The following is a 16,685-nucleotide window of genomic DNA, read 5'->3' as shown; positions in this document are numbered from 1 at the left end:
TGGTATGTGTTGGTTTACTTGAGTTTTAATTGTGATTTCTCGCTACGGTCAGTGTTACAAAGGCCTTGTAATAAATGTGTATATATTTTTAATATAACACCTGTTTGGAGTAATTTGTAAGTGTCCTTGCTTTGTGTGCTCATTGCGGGCTTTCAGTCACCCTCACCCCTCTTGAGACCTAGTCTTAACCGCCGCAATCGCTACCCTGATTGGTCTGGCTTGTCCAGAGGTTACTCTGTTCCAAGAAACTAGGCTGGCCTTCTGAACCTCTGCCCCTCCAGGACAGAGTTCAGAAATCCGTCTTAACAAATTGGTGTACAGCGGTGGGATACGACTGAAGGTATCCAGTGTTGCGCACGAGCGAAGGCATTTCAAGTTATTCCTACCAGGACACGTAGTGAATTGTCATAGTATAACTTTAAAAAGGCCATAGTCCTATCTAACAGTATGGAAACAAATACCTTGTTAACTTTAAATGCTTCTAAATCCAAAACATTGAAAAAGATGTGTGCGGAGAGAGGTGTCTCCTCTCAAGGCACCAAATTGTATATGATCCAAAGAATCGTGGCGTGGCAAGAAGCGCAGCTTGACGCTATAACTTCTGAGGACAGTGCGGAAGGAGGTGGGGCTGCTCTCACTGGTAGAACCGACAGTTCTGCCGCTGCACTGATCCACCGCGACCACGAGGAAAGGGAGGATGAGATGTCTAATGTTTCCTCTGCCAGTGTCGATGGGGAGGCCATGCTTGAATTCAAGAAGCAAGAGCTGCGGTTTAGGCAGAAGGAGCTTGAGTTCAACATAACCAAACTAAGAATCGAACAGGCCGAAAAACAGAAAGACAGGGATCACCAGTTGGAACTGGCCAAGCTTCAGGTTGCAAATGGATCCAAGAGTCCTGGACATGGGTCTGGGGCCTCCTCTCATCCACGGTTTCCAAAAGATCTGCTCAGTGTGTATGAGTAAAAGAATGACATTATGGACTGGCTGAATACGTTTGAGTATGCATGTGAAGTTCAACAAGTTGACAATGCTGATAAGATTGCCTGGTTACTCAGCAGACTGCCCCATTCTGGCTGTAGTGCCATTATGGAAATGTCGAAGGCTGAGCGAGAGGATTTCGCAATGTTAAAGCAAACTCTCATTTTAAAGTTTGGAAAGACTCCTGCCCAATATTTAAAACGATTTCGAGAGTATGAGAAAAAAGAAGGTGGTACTTGGGTATCTTATGTAACCGAATCCTTAAAAAACTTGACAGGCTGGGTCGAAGGTTATAAGGTTTCTACCGTTGACGGCATGATAAGTCTTGTCATGCTGGAACATATTTTTGCATCTTCTTCCCCGGAGCTTAAGCAGCATTTGGCCGATTTGAAGGAGATAGATCCTAAGAAGCTGGCCATTGCCGCAGATTTATGGGTGTCACATCGAGTGTCCCATAAGGACAAAACTCATCCTGGTAAGCAGGAGAAAGGGAAAAAGTCCAAAGATAAGGAGGGTGGAGAATCTGATAAATCTTCTTCTCAAAAGGGCCACAAAAAGAAAAATAAGGGTAAGACACAAGAGAACTCACAGGGTAGTGGAGGTCAGCCTCCGAAACAGAACTCTGGTTACAGTAAGCCTCCCTATGTAAACAGACCCAATGGATCTTGTTTTGCTTGTGGAGCAACTGACCACGTGAAGAGGGATCCCCGGTGTAAGGTTAAACCTTTGGGGGTCCACTCCGCTAATCTGGCCTTCTCCTCCTACGAGGAAGAAGAGATTACAGGAGCATCCTTCTCCTCAGACTCCTTCCCCAGCGGGATAGAAGCTGAGGTAGTTTTAGTTTCCCTGGGTTCCTGGGAGCCTAAAGTCGCAGAGGCTTATGCTAGGATTCCAGATAATACCAAGCACTACTTTAAAGACAGTGTGCTGATCAATGGAGTGGATACTCCAGCTCTTAGAGATAGTGGGTGCAGTCGAACTGTAGTGGATTCTACCTTGGTAGACTCAGAGGAAGTTACCAGAGCTACTCTGATGCCCACTAAATCGGCTGACGGCCCACCTCGCATGTTCCCAGTAATACCTGTAAATCTTACTTTAAATGGTACAGCAGTCAGGATTCCAGTGAGCATTCAGAGAAACGTCCCAGGAAAGGTCTTGTTAGGCAATGATCTCAGGGCTTTAGGGCTCGTAGGAGACACTGCCAACAGACCCTGCACACGGTCTCAAACACGGGCAGCATTGGCCAAGACCAATACGCTGCCCCAGCCGAAGGGGAAACCCAAGGCGAAAGGAGTAAGCAAGTCAAGACGAGGGAAAGAGAGCATTCCCCCGAGCTCGCCTACCACTGCGGTGGAGGAAGTTGGTCAATCGCCCGGCCTGATGAAGAGGTGGCGATGCCTGAAGTATTTGACCCCAACGACCATCCGGAACTAAAAGACTTGTTAGTAGAAGGTAGTCCTGACAGGGAAGAATTCAGTAAAGGCCAACGTGAGTGCCCATCTCTGGAAGGCCTAAGGAGACAGGCCTGCTCCCAGCTTGAGGGTGAACCTCCTGGGACGCATCAGATTTATTGGGAAGGTGGACTCCTGTATAGTGAGCCCACAGAGTCTACAGAAGGAGACCATAGGAGGTTGGTGGTTCCCCTTGCTGTAAGGCCCTTTCTCCTGCAGTTGGCGCATGAAGTACCCCTTGCTGGTCACCTTGGTATTAAGAGGACCAAGCAAAGGTTATCCATGCACTTCTACTGGCCCAAGATGGGGGTGCAAGTAGAAAGTCACTGCAGGAGTTGTGCCTCCTGCCAGTTATCTGGTAAGAGTGGCTCAACAATCCAAGCTCCATTGGTACCACTCCCAGTTATGGGAATACCATTCGAAAGGGTAGGGATCGACATCGTTGGTCCCCTTGACCCGCAGACATCCTCAGACAATAGGTTTATCTTGGTGCTAGTCGACTATGCTACCAGATATCCTGAGGCCATCCCATTGAAAACTGTAACTGCCAAGTCAGTTACAAAAGCGTTACTTGGCATCTTTACTAGGGTTGGCTTCCCTAAAGAAGTTGTGCTTGACAGAGGCAGCAACTTTATGTCAAAGTATATGCAGGCTATGTGGAAAGAATGTGGGGTCACCTACAAGTTCTCTTCTGCATACCACCCCCAGACCAATGGTCTGGCGGAACGTTTCAACAGAACGTTAAAGAGCATGATTGGTGCTCTGGAAGAACCTCAGAGAAGAAAATGGGATCTTCTTTTACCATGCTTACTGTTTGCCTACCGAGAGGTACCACAGGAGGGTTTTGGCTTCAGCCACTTCGAACTTCTGCTCGGTCATCCTGTATTGGGACCCTTAGCCATAGTCAAAGAGGGATGGGAGATGCCCACTCCCCCTGTTACTCCCCTGCTCCTATCTGAACCTGCCAGCACTGAAACTGCCGCGGAGAAGCCTGGGTCTGCTTGCATCGGGGACCGGTGAGTAGCATCGCTAGGAACTGGTCGCCCTCCTGCAGGAGCCCATAGCTTTTCCCTGCTGTGTCTAACAGCACGCCTTTCCGTACTCGCGCTCTGCTTCTGCCCACAGTGGAGGCTGCGCTTGAGTCGCGGAGCTCTGTTCATCTTCATTTGTTCACCGAACTAAACTGCCTGATTCCCTCGAAGAGACTCCCCTTTTTGCCCGTTGGCACCAGCGTCTGCAGGTACTTTTGAGCACAAGGCTCCACTCTTCGTAGGGCTTGGACTTCCTTTTAGTTAGGTGCCTCTGAAGGCGGACTGGGTCTAATTATTATTCGCACTGCCTGTTTTCCCCCCCATCTAGGTGGTCTACACATTTCGTGCGTCTAACTCATTAGACTCGTTTGTATTTGTATATATATTGTATTGGTTTGGTATGTGTTGGTTTACTTGAGTTTTAATTGTGATTTCTCGCTACGGTCAGTGTTACAAAGGCCTTGTAATAAATGCGTATATATTTTTAATATAACACCTGTTTGGAGTAATTTGTAGTGTCCTTGATTTGTGTGCTCATAGTAGGCTTTCAGTCACCCTCACCCCTCTTGAGACCTAGTCTTGACCGCCACGATCGCCACCCTGATTGGTCTGGCTTGTCCAGAGGTTACCCTGTTCCAAAAAACTAGGCTGGCCTTCTGAACCTCTGCCCCTCCAGGACAGAGTTCAGAAATCCGTCTTAACACAGGGCAAGCAGCGACAGGTTCTGTGAGCTAACACTCTGGATGGTATTGAATAAGGTAACTTAAAAACAGTACTCACGAAGATGAGAAATACCACTTGAATATCAACGAAGCCCACAAACCCTGTTGATGAAACAGGGACCCAGAAAGGCTATAACAGCAATGGGAGGATAACTAAATACATAAGACTCAAGACAAGGGGCAAGTAGGAATAGTGAGTACAGAATAGCGAGGGAAACATAGGCATTCACACAGGAGCTAGCTACAACAGCGCACCACACCTAATAATCAATGGGAAATAAATGCAGAAGTGCAAGGGAAAACCTGGAATGGATTCCAAGAGAAAGTAAAGGAACGGGAGCAGAGAAAACCAAATTACAAAGGAAAACCTCCCCCACCCATCCAAGGAAAAAGGCAGGAAGCTAAATCTATAAAGAGGAAAGACTAAAGCATCAAGGTTTACAGCAGCAAAGGACAAAGTCAAAGAAATATAGAACACAGGCCAACTGGGCTGCACCTAGAGGGAAAGCACTGAGAAATGCTTCCTGCAAACAGAGGAAGACAGAAAGGGAATCTAGGAAGCAGAAATCAATTAAGCACATACATTCGAAATCCAGGGAGGTTTATAGCAGCAAAGGGCAAAGTCAAAGAAATATAGAACACAGGCAAACTGGGCTGCACCGTAAGGGAAAGCACTGAGGAATGCTGCCTGCAAACAGAGGAAGACAGAAACGGAATCTAGGAAGCAGAAATCAATTAAGCACATAAATTCGAAATCCAGGGATAAGGAACAAGAAATAGAAACTTGGAACTAGGCACAAAGCTAAGAACCAGGAACAAGGGACCAGTCACAAACAGGAACACTGCATCAATGACCAGCGCTGGACTGAAGCAAACTGAGGCTTTTAAAGCTGCTTAACGAGCACACGCCTCAGGTGTGCTGCTTGCTGCACCTGCAGCCACAGGTGTTGTCTATCCTCCAACCAACCTTGTTCTGCAAGGGTGGAGATGAAGCAGTGGGCCAGGCATTCTGGGAAGCATAGTCATTTGATTAAAGCAGCATGCTGGCTGCCAAAAACCTGGAATGGATTCGGAAGGGAAGGAGCTTGGAAAATAAGGATTTAGAGCTCCCAATTCATCACAGCACTGTAGCATAAGGTTCGGAAGGAAAGTCCAGTAGGTAATAAACCCCAAATCATGCCCCCAAGTGGTGGGAACGGGAGCGAAGGGAGCGAATCGTGACACTCAGTGAACCAGAAGGACACAGAGAATTAGATGTCATTTTCATAGGAGTTTTAAACAAATAAAAGAACCAAAATGCCTAACTAGTTCTATCAGTATGAGGGAAGTTCCCTGACTATATAAATAAAAGCTAAGGGCGCACTTTAATGTTCACAACAAAGTTATTCAGTCTGATTCCTATCCAACTAACTCACCCTACCACTTTAGAAAATTCCTAACTAAAAAAGAGAGAAAAGGGGAGGGTTGGTACAATAGCCTCGGCAGGGCTTCTGCATGGCCCAACTTATATTTGACTTGTTCTCAGTCTTTAAAGTTCCTTTTACACCACATAATATTCTGCCCAATCTTTGTTTCAAGTTATGAATTTATTTTCCTCCTTTTCAACAAAGAAAAATGGCTCTTGGAATAAACATTTCCATTTGAACAGGATTTCTTGTAATTAATAAAACACTTTCACCTCCGAAGCGTTGTGAATCTCCCAAAGTCGGGAATCCTCAGACAGGTTGTTGTTCTTTCAGCCGGGCTATTTCACAGAGGGCGGCTGTCCACCCTGGTTTGTCAGAGTTCTGTAAGTTCTGTGACTTTCTCAGCCCTTATTCCACAATGTTCATGTGTCTTTCAATCTCTCTTTCATGGGGTGTCTGCAAATGTGGGTTTCTCAGGCTCCTGTAGCCTTGATAGCTTTGCCAGCCAGCTGTTATTCACAATGTTCATTTCTCCCTTAATCCTTCTTTTGTGTGGTATTTGCATATTCACGTTTCTCCCCGTAACCTTGATAACATTTAAAACCGTTATGCACAATGTTCGTATTTCCCTCACTCCCACATTCATCAGGTATTTGCACATTCAGGTTACTCAGGCTCCTGCAACTTTGATAACTTTCACAGTTGTTATTTACAATGTTTGTGTTTCTCTGAATCCCCCTTTCATTGGCTATTTGTACACCTAGGTTTCTCAGGCTCCTGTAACCTTGGCAACTTTTACTGTCCTTATTCGCAATGTTTGTACCTTGTAGCATTGTGTTCTCTGCTGGATTTCTCAGGCTTCCGTAACCTCATTGTCTTCTTCATGGCTACTGGTCTTGGTAGCTATGGTGCTGCTTGTGCAGAGCTCGGGGAGATCCGGGCTCCATCATATGCTATGCCCCCGGCATTTGCTACCAGCCTATCGGCTCACCACCGCTCCTTCATAGTCGAGCCACCAGACGAGATTGGTGTGTTTCTGTCTCTGCTCCCTTCTGCGACCTCGGTTCCTCAGTTGGGTAAAACACCACCCTCAAGGCATTTGGCTAGCATTTTGCTTTCCCTGCTTGCCACCACTGACCCCGCAGCGCAGCATAGCTCTGTCCCTCCCGGACATTGATGCTGCAGAGGCTCGTCTCTGCATAGCTGTGCTGCTCTCTCAGTAGTCTTCTCTCTCCCTCCAGTCATAATCTGTCCTTGTTTTATACATGCCATAGGGGGAACAGTGTACTTTTTTGTTTACCATGGCATTCAGGCTGTGTTCAGCATTACCGGAAGCCAATAGAGGTAAACAAGGATCTTTGTGGAATATAGTCGTTACAGCAGATATTAAAGTCTTTTCCACATCCATATATGCAGACAAGGTGGTTTGGACTGGGAGTTCCACTCTGGAATGGGATTTCTTGTCCCCAAGAGAGGAGTCACTCCCAGTGAGTTCCCATTTGGCCATACCTGTAGGGAGGACCTTGAGTAGCAGGCTCACCCCCGTAGCCTCAAAGGGGTGGCTCTCCTCTGGGGAGAAGGGACAAATTGTCCAGAGTCGTCACGATATGTTTGGGATTTATACAGCACAAACCTAGTTTGGAAGCAGTAGAGATCTGTACAAAAGGGACTTGCCCAGGGGGTTACAAGTAAGGGTGCAGAGACAGCCAGTGGAGTAACTTTGCTGAAAATGTTGGGGGGACATGACATCTGAAGAAAAGGTGCCCCAGCCAAATGAATGGGGACAAAATAGTGTGCCATGAAAGTTGGGGGGACAAACACCCCTGTCCCCCCTAAAATTACGCTCATGGAGACAGGAGAGGCGCTGGGATGAATAGGGGAATCAAGGGCGCTCCAGAGGGGGTAAATTAGGGTTGCGTGGAGAGATCAGTAGTTTCAAGATCTTCTTTTAGAGTAGGGTCTTCAAGTCCAGTCAATCAATCTTTATTTTGACAAAGTCCTAAAAGCATAAAACCATAGGAAATGCAAATCATCATGTACAAGCACCCATTCAATTTATACAAATCTTTATAATGTTGCGGGTCAGAAGTAGGACAAGGACTCTTGTAAGATATTTGTAATGTGTTCTTTTATTAAAGAAAAGGAAAATGGCTACCTTTCCCTATTTCTATAGAAGTTCCCTACCTAACAAAACTAGCTAAGGTTCTCAACATTCATCTGTAAAAATGTCTTAAAAGAATACGTCCACAGTCCAAACTAACCCTAACTGACCCTACCACTATCTTAACAACTAAAGGCAGGAGAAGGACTCCATTCTCCTGCTTTTTGCCTTTAGCAATCTTTTATTCAATAGCTGATCTTCAAAGTCTCTTGTGACTTCCCTGATAAGTTCATACAGTTCTCTTAATATATCAAACTCTTATCTCTTTATAGATATGTTCTCCCTTGACAGTATTTTTCTTTCTCTTAAGGATTTCTTCTTTGGTTTAATGTTCATGCCTTATTCTCTCCTTTTCCCATGGTAAGGTTAGACAACCCTTGAGATTCTCTCTTGTGAAATGAGTTTCCTTTGTATACAGTTCCCTCTCTCTCTCCTCTGTATTATATCTTTCTTTAAAAATATATTGCAGTTCACCTGTTTCTCTTGTAATCTCCTCTTCCTTTTAACTGATGTTCTTTTTACTAGGACTTTGCTGAAGATGCACATTTGTAGCGGTTCTCATTCACTTCTCTTCTACTGGGATTGTGTCTTTCCCTCAATTGAGATAAACATAAAAATTCTTGTAAGGATTCCTTCTCATACTTCTTATCGCCTCTTTATTGTCACTGAAGGGAGTATGAATGCTCGTTTAAGGATTCTCTTTCAACTCTCTTATCGTCACTGAGACGAGTATGAACACTCTCATGATTCTCTTTCAATTCTCTTATTGTCTCTTTATCGCCACTGATAGTTGGAAGGTTAAGACTGAATTTTAACCTCTTGCATTACTCTGGTCAACCCTCCAGACCAGCGTTCTTCGCCTGCCAAGCCATTACAGAAGGGAAAAGACCGTATGCAAATCAGGCAGGGTCCCACCCCAAAAGGGGCAGTCCAACCCAAACTGCTAGGTCACATCCCTTCTGCACGAGAACAAAAGACAAAGCAAAAACAAAGAGGTGATGGGTGGAAGGTTTTGTTTAGTTAACAGAAGCAACAAAAGTCCTGTAGAAAAAAAAGTAACAAACCCTGAAACACATTTATTTATTTACTTGTAAGACGCCGGTAGCCCACAGGCATCGGGGCACACATTAACACAGTGGACATGACAGATAAGAATGGGACAAGCCCTGCCCTGAAAGGTGAGAGAGAGACAGGAAGCGTACTCTACTTGAATAGAAGTGTTTTTAGGGACCGTCAGAAGGCAGTAGGGTTCTGCTCTTGTCTAATATTCAGTGGAAACGAGTTCCAAGTGTTTGCCGGACTTATAGGAAAGGAACTGCCCAGTCCTTCCTTGCGTTTAAATCCTCCACATTTAACCACAACTAGGTCAGAGGATACTAGAGATTTAAGATAAACAGGAGCCTGGCCATATAGGCACCTGTGGACTAGCATAGCCATCTTAAAATGGAGATGGCTTGGTGCACGAACCGGGAGCCAATGCAGATCCCTCCTGTGATCGGAGATATGCTCTCTCCTGGGTATTCTCTTAATAATGCGCACTGCATCATTCCGGATGACCTCTGATCAACAGAGCATTATAATAGTCAAGACGAGGTAGAATAGTAGCCATCGCTATTGTGGCACAGTTGTTCTCAGAGACAAAAGGGGCACATGTTACGTAGAAGCCTGAGATGATGGGCACAGGTCTTGGCCATTTCTGTAACTTGTGTCTCAGCACTAAGTGCCGGTTCTAAATAGACGGCAAGCATTTTTACCTTGTTGAGAACAAGAATCTCATTGTTCTCAATCTTAAAGCTTTGATTATCCGGATGCAATTTAGATCTTGCTTGACTAGATCCGAAAATCAAAAGCTCTGTGTTATTCCCGTTCAGACAGAGCCAGTTGTTTGTCATCCATCGTTCTACCAGGTTGTGGAAAATAAACTTGTCTTGACAAAGCAGGACCAGAGAGCTCTGAATTAGCGATCATATGGCAACTACAAACAACTTGCACACTGAAAACGTTTCTATAGCATTGGGATTAAAGAGCAGCCTAGCTTCTCTTCATTTCAGATTCTGGGCAAGGCAAAATGGTTTTTGTTGATAAATGTAGGGGAGGACTGGTCCAAGAAGACCCCCCTCACCTACGCTTTCTCCCCAGGTGAGGACTATGGGTCCTTTGGGCGTCCCCTCATGCCACCCGGGCCCAGGTGGTGGAGGGTTCACCCACTGGAGACATTGCCCGCACGTATTAATTGCCCACACGTATTAAAATTTAGCTAGGCCTAGAAACCATTTTGTCTGGTAAAGATGGTGTGAGCTCAGCGCACTGTAGCGCGGCCCCCACCCTTGGAGGGTTTCAGTCCTCCTTGTTGCCGCAGCACCCTGGTAGATCCGCTGCAAGCACGTTCCCACGAACAAGACGGACATGAGCTAGTGTAATACACTAACATTGTAACAGTTCACCTCCCGCAGTGTATCATCGCTCCCAGCATGACCCGGCCAGCAGGCCTGGGCAAATGAAAAGAACAGTAAACTGGTCGTTATATGACAGACGATCTTTGTATATTAATGTTGAGACTACCTGCAAAGGATGCTTTTCTTCCATAAAATCCCTTATATTACAAAGCCTGTAAGATGTATAATTACAAAAGATCATGCCCCCATGATATAAGCGATGGTGAGCATATACCATTGCAGTTGGGTACTAATAATAACGGCACGCACCAGGAATCTGTTTGTTACGTGTGTGACTGGAAAACTTACACCCCATGGGCTCGCGCCATAACTGAACTAATGCTGCTAGAGGACACAAGAAAACGAATGTAACCATACAAAGGGCCCATGTGAAGAACACACGAGAAGGCACATGTCATGTGTGCATGTCTAGGCCCCACATGCGCCACCACCGTCACGGACAAGTGGCGGGTTACTTTCTATGTTCTCCGCCAATCCTAACTCTACCTCACTTACTGCAAATATATATGCATATAACTAAATACTGTACTTGTTAAAACATAATGTATGAATAAGGTACTCAGACTGGGTATAATCGAAACACATCCAGCAAAGTTTAAATGCATGTTTTGTAATGTTTTGAATAAGTATTATAGAGTGTTCAACTGTTTGGGATGTCTTTACCTAAATCGGCAACACACGAGAGGGATACCTTTGTGAAATATGTGCAAGGCCATTCCCCCTCCCACCCTACGAAGGCTGCCAAGGCATGAGAGCAGAGACCGCGCTGCGCTGCGTTACCTCCCCCAACCAGACTGGAGTCGCTTCAAAGATTTGTAACCCCCTCTGTAGCACCCAAGGCCACCACCTGCCACATGCATTATTTACAGCACAGCAGTAAACCTCTGCCTGAACACACGCGCCCCCTCGTAAACCTCACAACCCACCGGACCATCTCAGACTTATGGCCCCGTGCAATCAAGACACCCAACACTTTGACAACACACAGCGGAACATCCATAACAACTTCTAACAAGGCAGAAAGGCATGCACCACCCGTCCCAGGCCCTGAAGCTTAGCCCCTCGACCTATGGCCCCGGTCAACAGGACACTGGTAACCATGCCCTGACGTATTACCTCCAGTCCCCTCACCAGGTGCATTCCTCCTGTGTTGCATTAACCTGTTGTATAACCTATCGAAAGATTTACTAAAGAAGATAATACCAGAATGTTTGAATGACTGCGGTGTGCACGGCTTAGGGCTAACAAGTCAAGAAAAGACATTCATCTCTGCCACTGGCCGCGATGGCCCCACAACACCGCCTGGATGAACTCTGCCACCCTGCCAGGCCCAGCCCAACCCACGAGGCTGCCCAGTGACGTCTTCCAGCCAAAGCCAACCACATCACAGCAGCACCTATAGTTAGTCGTCGCCACCCAATCCCCATGAACTTGTGCCCCCTATAGTGTGTAGGTTCTTATGACGTTTTTTGTAAATATATACGCCTGTCTTTGCTATTGTCAGACAGAGCTCTCTCGGAGTTTGCAGAGTTCTTTGCATGCCCTATTCTGATTGATAAACTCCCATTTACGCTCACCCGCACTCTGTCTTGGCCTTATTCCCATCTTGGGAGAGTCCTTCATTGTCTCTCATTGCGGGGAGGATCGTGCTGTTTGGGGACGCTTGCCTTCATAAGCCATGGATTTTAGACACGTGACTGGAAACTTGTCAACAGAATGACAGGACTACAAACCTTACGAAGAAACCTAAGCAGCATTTGGCAATAGGATAACGGAGCGATGCACCTGCTACAGGTGCAACCAGCAAGTGTCACACACTTTGAAGACAAGACTCAGCTGCCAATGCTTCCGCCCCATAAAAGCGAGAAAGGAATATTACCTTTGGATACCACTATTGGAAAACAACAGTTAAGCAACAATAGTGGATAAGGAGGGCTGCACCCGTAGATACAAGGCTGTCCTATGCAGAGTTACTGTAGAACGGATAATATGTGGGATAATAAAATCACACCCCATTTTCGCAATGATCCAGCATAGCTGGCAGAGCTGATCAGATCTTGCAGAACCACTTCTTTGCAGTAATGGCTTTGTGTGCAGGTCCTTTCCTGTCGGAGTAAACCCTGCCAGGTGCACCGGACCTGCTGATGCTCATTTCTAGTTGCTGTCTGACAAAGAGTGGTTTTGGTACATGGCTTCCATGAGCGGTAGGCCTGGGAGAGTCACTCAAAACTACACTATGGTCATATTGCCAATCACTGCTGGCAGCCCATCGTACCCTGCACCTTCAACCCCACTCCGAAAATCCAACCCTAGGGGTTCTTACTATTCAGGATTCATACTGGACATGTCACGCTCTTCCCCCACTCCACGTCTGCACAGATCCGGCGTTGTCTGAAGCTGGGGAGGGCCATATGACACTCGCTTCTTCTCTCCTAAAAGGAAAAACAAGCCTCTACTCATGCAGTCAGCTCAACAATTGTGTGTTTTTGCAAATAAATTACTGAATAGTATAAATTCATAGTGAGGCTGGATCATGAGAAACAGACAGTGTTTAAAGTATGGCCCCACGCAAAATGCAGCATCGCTGCGGATCTGGACACTAAGTGGGGGGTGGAAAAGGGCCTTATCGGGAGTGTCGTGCATGGAGTGGAAGTCTGCAGAGAGCCGAAAAGGAGAGCTCAGGGCTTTTGCAGATCTGTCACTGGTGAGGCAGGACCAGAGGCTGGGCTGCGAGCTCACAAAGTGCAGGGAAGGAAGGTGATGTGTGGGGGCTTGGGAAAGCACAAGGAAGGAAAACAGAACAGGTCACAGAGCGGGTTCCTGGGGAGGCATATGCTGGGGCTTCCCGCTGGGCTGGGGTGAAGCCAGGCAGGGGAGGTGCACGGAGACCGGGACAGGCTTCCTCTGGCTTGCCTCTCGCAGGCCTGGGCGGGGTCTAAAGTGCTTGTAAGAAGCACGACTGTCACTTTTGTCAGTTACTAGTAGTCCCTAAACGCACACGCATTCCCTCAGCTGAAAAACGGGTCATCGCCCAGAGGAAGGAGGCAGGGGGATGAATCTGGCGTCTTATGTTGGAGGGACCGGAGCTCTACGCCAGCTTCGAAAGCCAGTGTATAGGTGAATCCATACCCTATCTTGTCCTGTTGGCTTGATCTACCCTTGTGAGCAGGTCAAAGTAACAATTTGTCAGTAAATTAGAATAAAGATCTCATTTCTCACGGTTCTGATTGGGCAGCGCTCTTTTAAACTTGTATCATCTAAATTCGACATGCGATTGGCCATTCCAGGAGGAGTATGTGTGGAGTGAGTGACTGAGTAAGATTCAGCCAATCCCTGTGTGAGATGTGACTGTGTGACACCACAAGTAAAACATTTACATCTTTTTCATACATTACCTAATTGGTAGGCACCATTTTACCATTCTCACTGTTTGCAAACTGCTCATCACCAGTTCAACTCTGAAACTCGTCGTTGGAAACATTACTTACTTTTCCTTCCTTTTTCATGACTCCATCTGCCCTGTCTCTGACCTTATGTGCTGGGGCTCAGTTAGCTGTAAAACTTTATTCTTTACCACTGGTGCGAATATATATGTATATGTATATAGCTTGCAATATTATAAACATACTTTTCACTAGTATTGTATATGTTCTGTGAGGGCCATTCATATGCTTTCATAAAGGTCACTGATATCTGACTAATTCTATTTCTATGTGCAATGGTGTTTTGTGTGGCTCCTTCCTTAACAATTGGATATCTATTAGTATGACTTATCATGCAGGGGGCAGTGTTGCTTCTTTAATCATTGGCCGTGACAAACATATTTCTCCCTGCTCAATGTTTGGTTCTTGCCACCTTGTGACCTTCAATATGGTATGTTTCATTGTACTTGCTAGGAACATGAATTGTTATATCTCTATTGAACTGCGGCTTGGGAACTCTGGCTTGGGAACTCAGCTGAACTGATGTATTTTGACCAATCCATGTGCGATGTTCTGTCCTCTAACTCTGGGTCGGCTACTTCTTTCTAACTTCTTCATGATCATGTTCGCCCCCTTTGCCTTAACCAGTCAGTAAGCAGAATTCTGTCTGACTACTGAATGATACATTTTGGTATGTGTGCTTTTCGTTGTAAGGGCCTGGCTGATGTTTTCTACTGTGGGGGGAGGGTTTTCAGGCTTCTGGGATGGTTAACTAAATCTTGAGTCCTACATGTACTGTTTATTTCATTAGTGTAAAGGGATACCTATCATTCACTTCATTATGAGTGTCCCTGCATGTTCCTCTACCTAATGTTAAAAGGGTACAGGGTTATGTTTGAATATAAAGTGTATGTATTGGGACTCATGGAAGCATGGCTACTAATGCCTTATTAGACCAATGTGGCGAAGTCTTCTTTTCGTGGGGCTGCTTGCTTCTAAACTGTGCCTTTTCACAGTGTCTTTCGCAGCTTGTTCATTCGTGCACATTTTGGTTGCAGCTTGTTCATTCGTGCACATGTATTCCCCAAAATTACTATACTCCCCAACACACTCACTCATAACACGCATCCCTACACATTCTTAAATAAATTAACATAACACACATTTGCACAACATACACACAGCAAGCACTCTTCCATTCACACAAGCACCTATCATCATTCACTCAATCATAACACACGCAAACATGCTTCCATACACATATTTAAATGATAAATGAACATATACACACATTTACACAACATACACACAGCAAGCACTCTCTCATTCACACCAGCATCCAAATCATACATTCACATGACACAAGCATGCACCCGTCCATACACATAATTTAAATAAAAAAATAATGAGTATAAACAAATACTCTGTCTGCAGAGGGTCCTGAAGTTTCCTCTCCAGTGCTCCCGACCCTGCTAGCATGAACAGGAATCATGAAGCTTCCTGCACATGCATGCAGAGGTCTGAGCAAGGGTGAGCAGGTGCCCTACTTCAGCCTGCTCTGTCTGTATGTGCGAGGAGGCACAGGAGTGGCCCCTTGCACATACAGACACGCAGTTCCCCAGCCAGCATTTCCAATGAGCTATGTAAGGCTGGCGAAGCAAAATGCCTTCAGCCATCCATGAGTTTACACGGCTGGGGAACTGTAACTGTTAAAGGGAAACAATGTTTCCCTTTGACAGTATACAGAGCCAAGTAGCACTCCCTCTGCTGGAATAATAAATGGGCGAGAGGGAGCCAGGACCCGGTGGGTTGACGTTCCCTTTGTCCATTATGGACCAGTCACCGCCCCTGATGTTATCCCTCCTGTTGAATCTGAAAAGGGGTCTGGCTGCTGTGTTTTTGATCTGTTGAATTTTTTTTGTTGTTGATTGTTTTATGGTTAAACAAGTTAAACTTTAACAACCTTGGCATTACAATGATTTAAAAAAGAACAATTGCTCATCAGCGAAGAAAAGAAACAAAAAAGCATAATAAAAGAAAAGAACAGAGTAAAGTTGTAGTTTTTTTGTGATGATGTCCGGCATAATACTGTTTGTGTAGTCGATTCTTGAAAGAATCAGGGAAATGATGACCAGCAATATGTGTGGGAAGGAGAGGAAGGAAAAATTCTGTCAGGTAATGCAGAGATGGCAGAAACACTTGTTGACGGTTGCGTTGACTTGGGGTTTCCAGCACGATTCCATTGCGCTTCAATATGCCTAGGTTCTTGGTCACTTTAGATGGTTTATGGCGGTTACACATTTCCTAAAGCCATTGCAGCTGTGATTTAGGTGTGGCATCAGGTGAGATTATCATTATTTCTGTTTTGAGAGGGGGTAGAGGGGGGGGAAATGAGAGGCGGGGAAAGGGGGGAGTTGAAAGGGGGAATGGGAAGAGGCAGGAAGAGGGGGTGGGGGAGTGGGAGAGGGGCAGGGGAAGAGTGGAGGGGAGAGGAAGGCCGGGTAGGGGGCAGCTAGAGAAGGGGAGATTGGTAAGGGGGAGTAAGAGGAGGGGGAAAGAGGGAGAGGGAGTCAGGGGAGACAGCAGAGGGGGGCTGTGAGGGGGCAGAGGGGGAATGGGAAGAGATTGAGAGGAGGGGACAGGGGAGGGTGAAGGGGATGGGGAGAGGGGAATGGGGGCATGAGTGGGGAGAGGGTAGAAGGGGGAGGGTTGAGAGGGGGGAGGGAGTATTGAGAGGGGGAGGGGAAGAAGGGAGAGAAGCGAGAGGGGTGTTTAAGAGGGGGAGTGGAAGAAGGGGAGAGGGGTGTTTGAGAAGGGGGAGAGCGATAAGGGGGAGATGGGAGGGGGAGAGGGAGCAAGGGGTGAGGGATGAAGAGAGACGAGAGGGGGAGGGGGAGTGGGGAGCAGGAGAGGGGAAGGGTGATTGGTGAGAGGGGATAAATGGGGAAGAGGGGGAGAGGTAGGGAGGTGAGAAGGGAGAGGGGGAGAGAGGGGGTGGGGTGAAGAGAACATTGGGAGAGGGAGAGGAAGCTCAGTAGAGGGGATACGGTGGGGAGGG

Source organism: Ambystoma mexicanum, chromosome 7p, assembly GCF_040938575.1.
Source record: "Ambystoma mexicanum isolate Mex_15411 chromosome 7p, UKY_AmexF1_1, whole genome shotgun sequence".
In the NCBI taxonomy this organism is placed as follows: domain Eukaryota; kingdom Metazoa; phylum Chordata; class Amphibia; order Caudata; family Ambystomatidae; genus Ambystoma; species Ambystoma mexicanum.
This window is presented reverse-complemented; position numbering follows the sequence as displayed.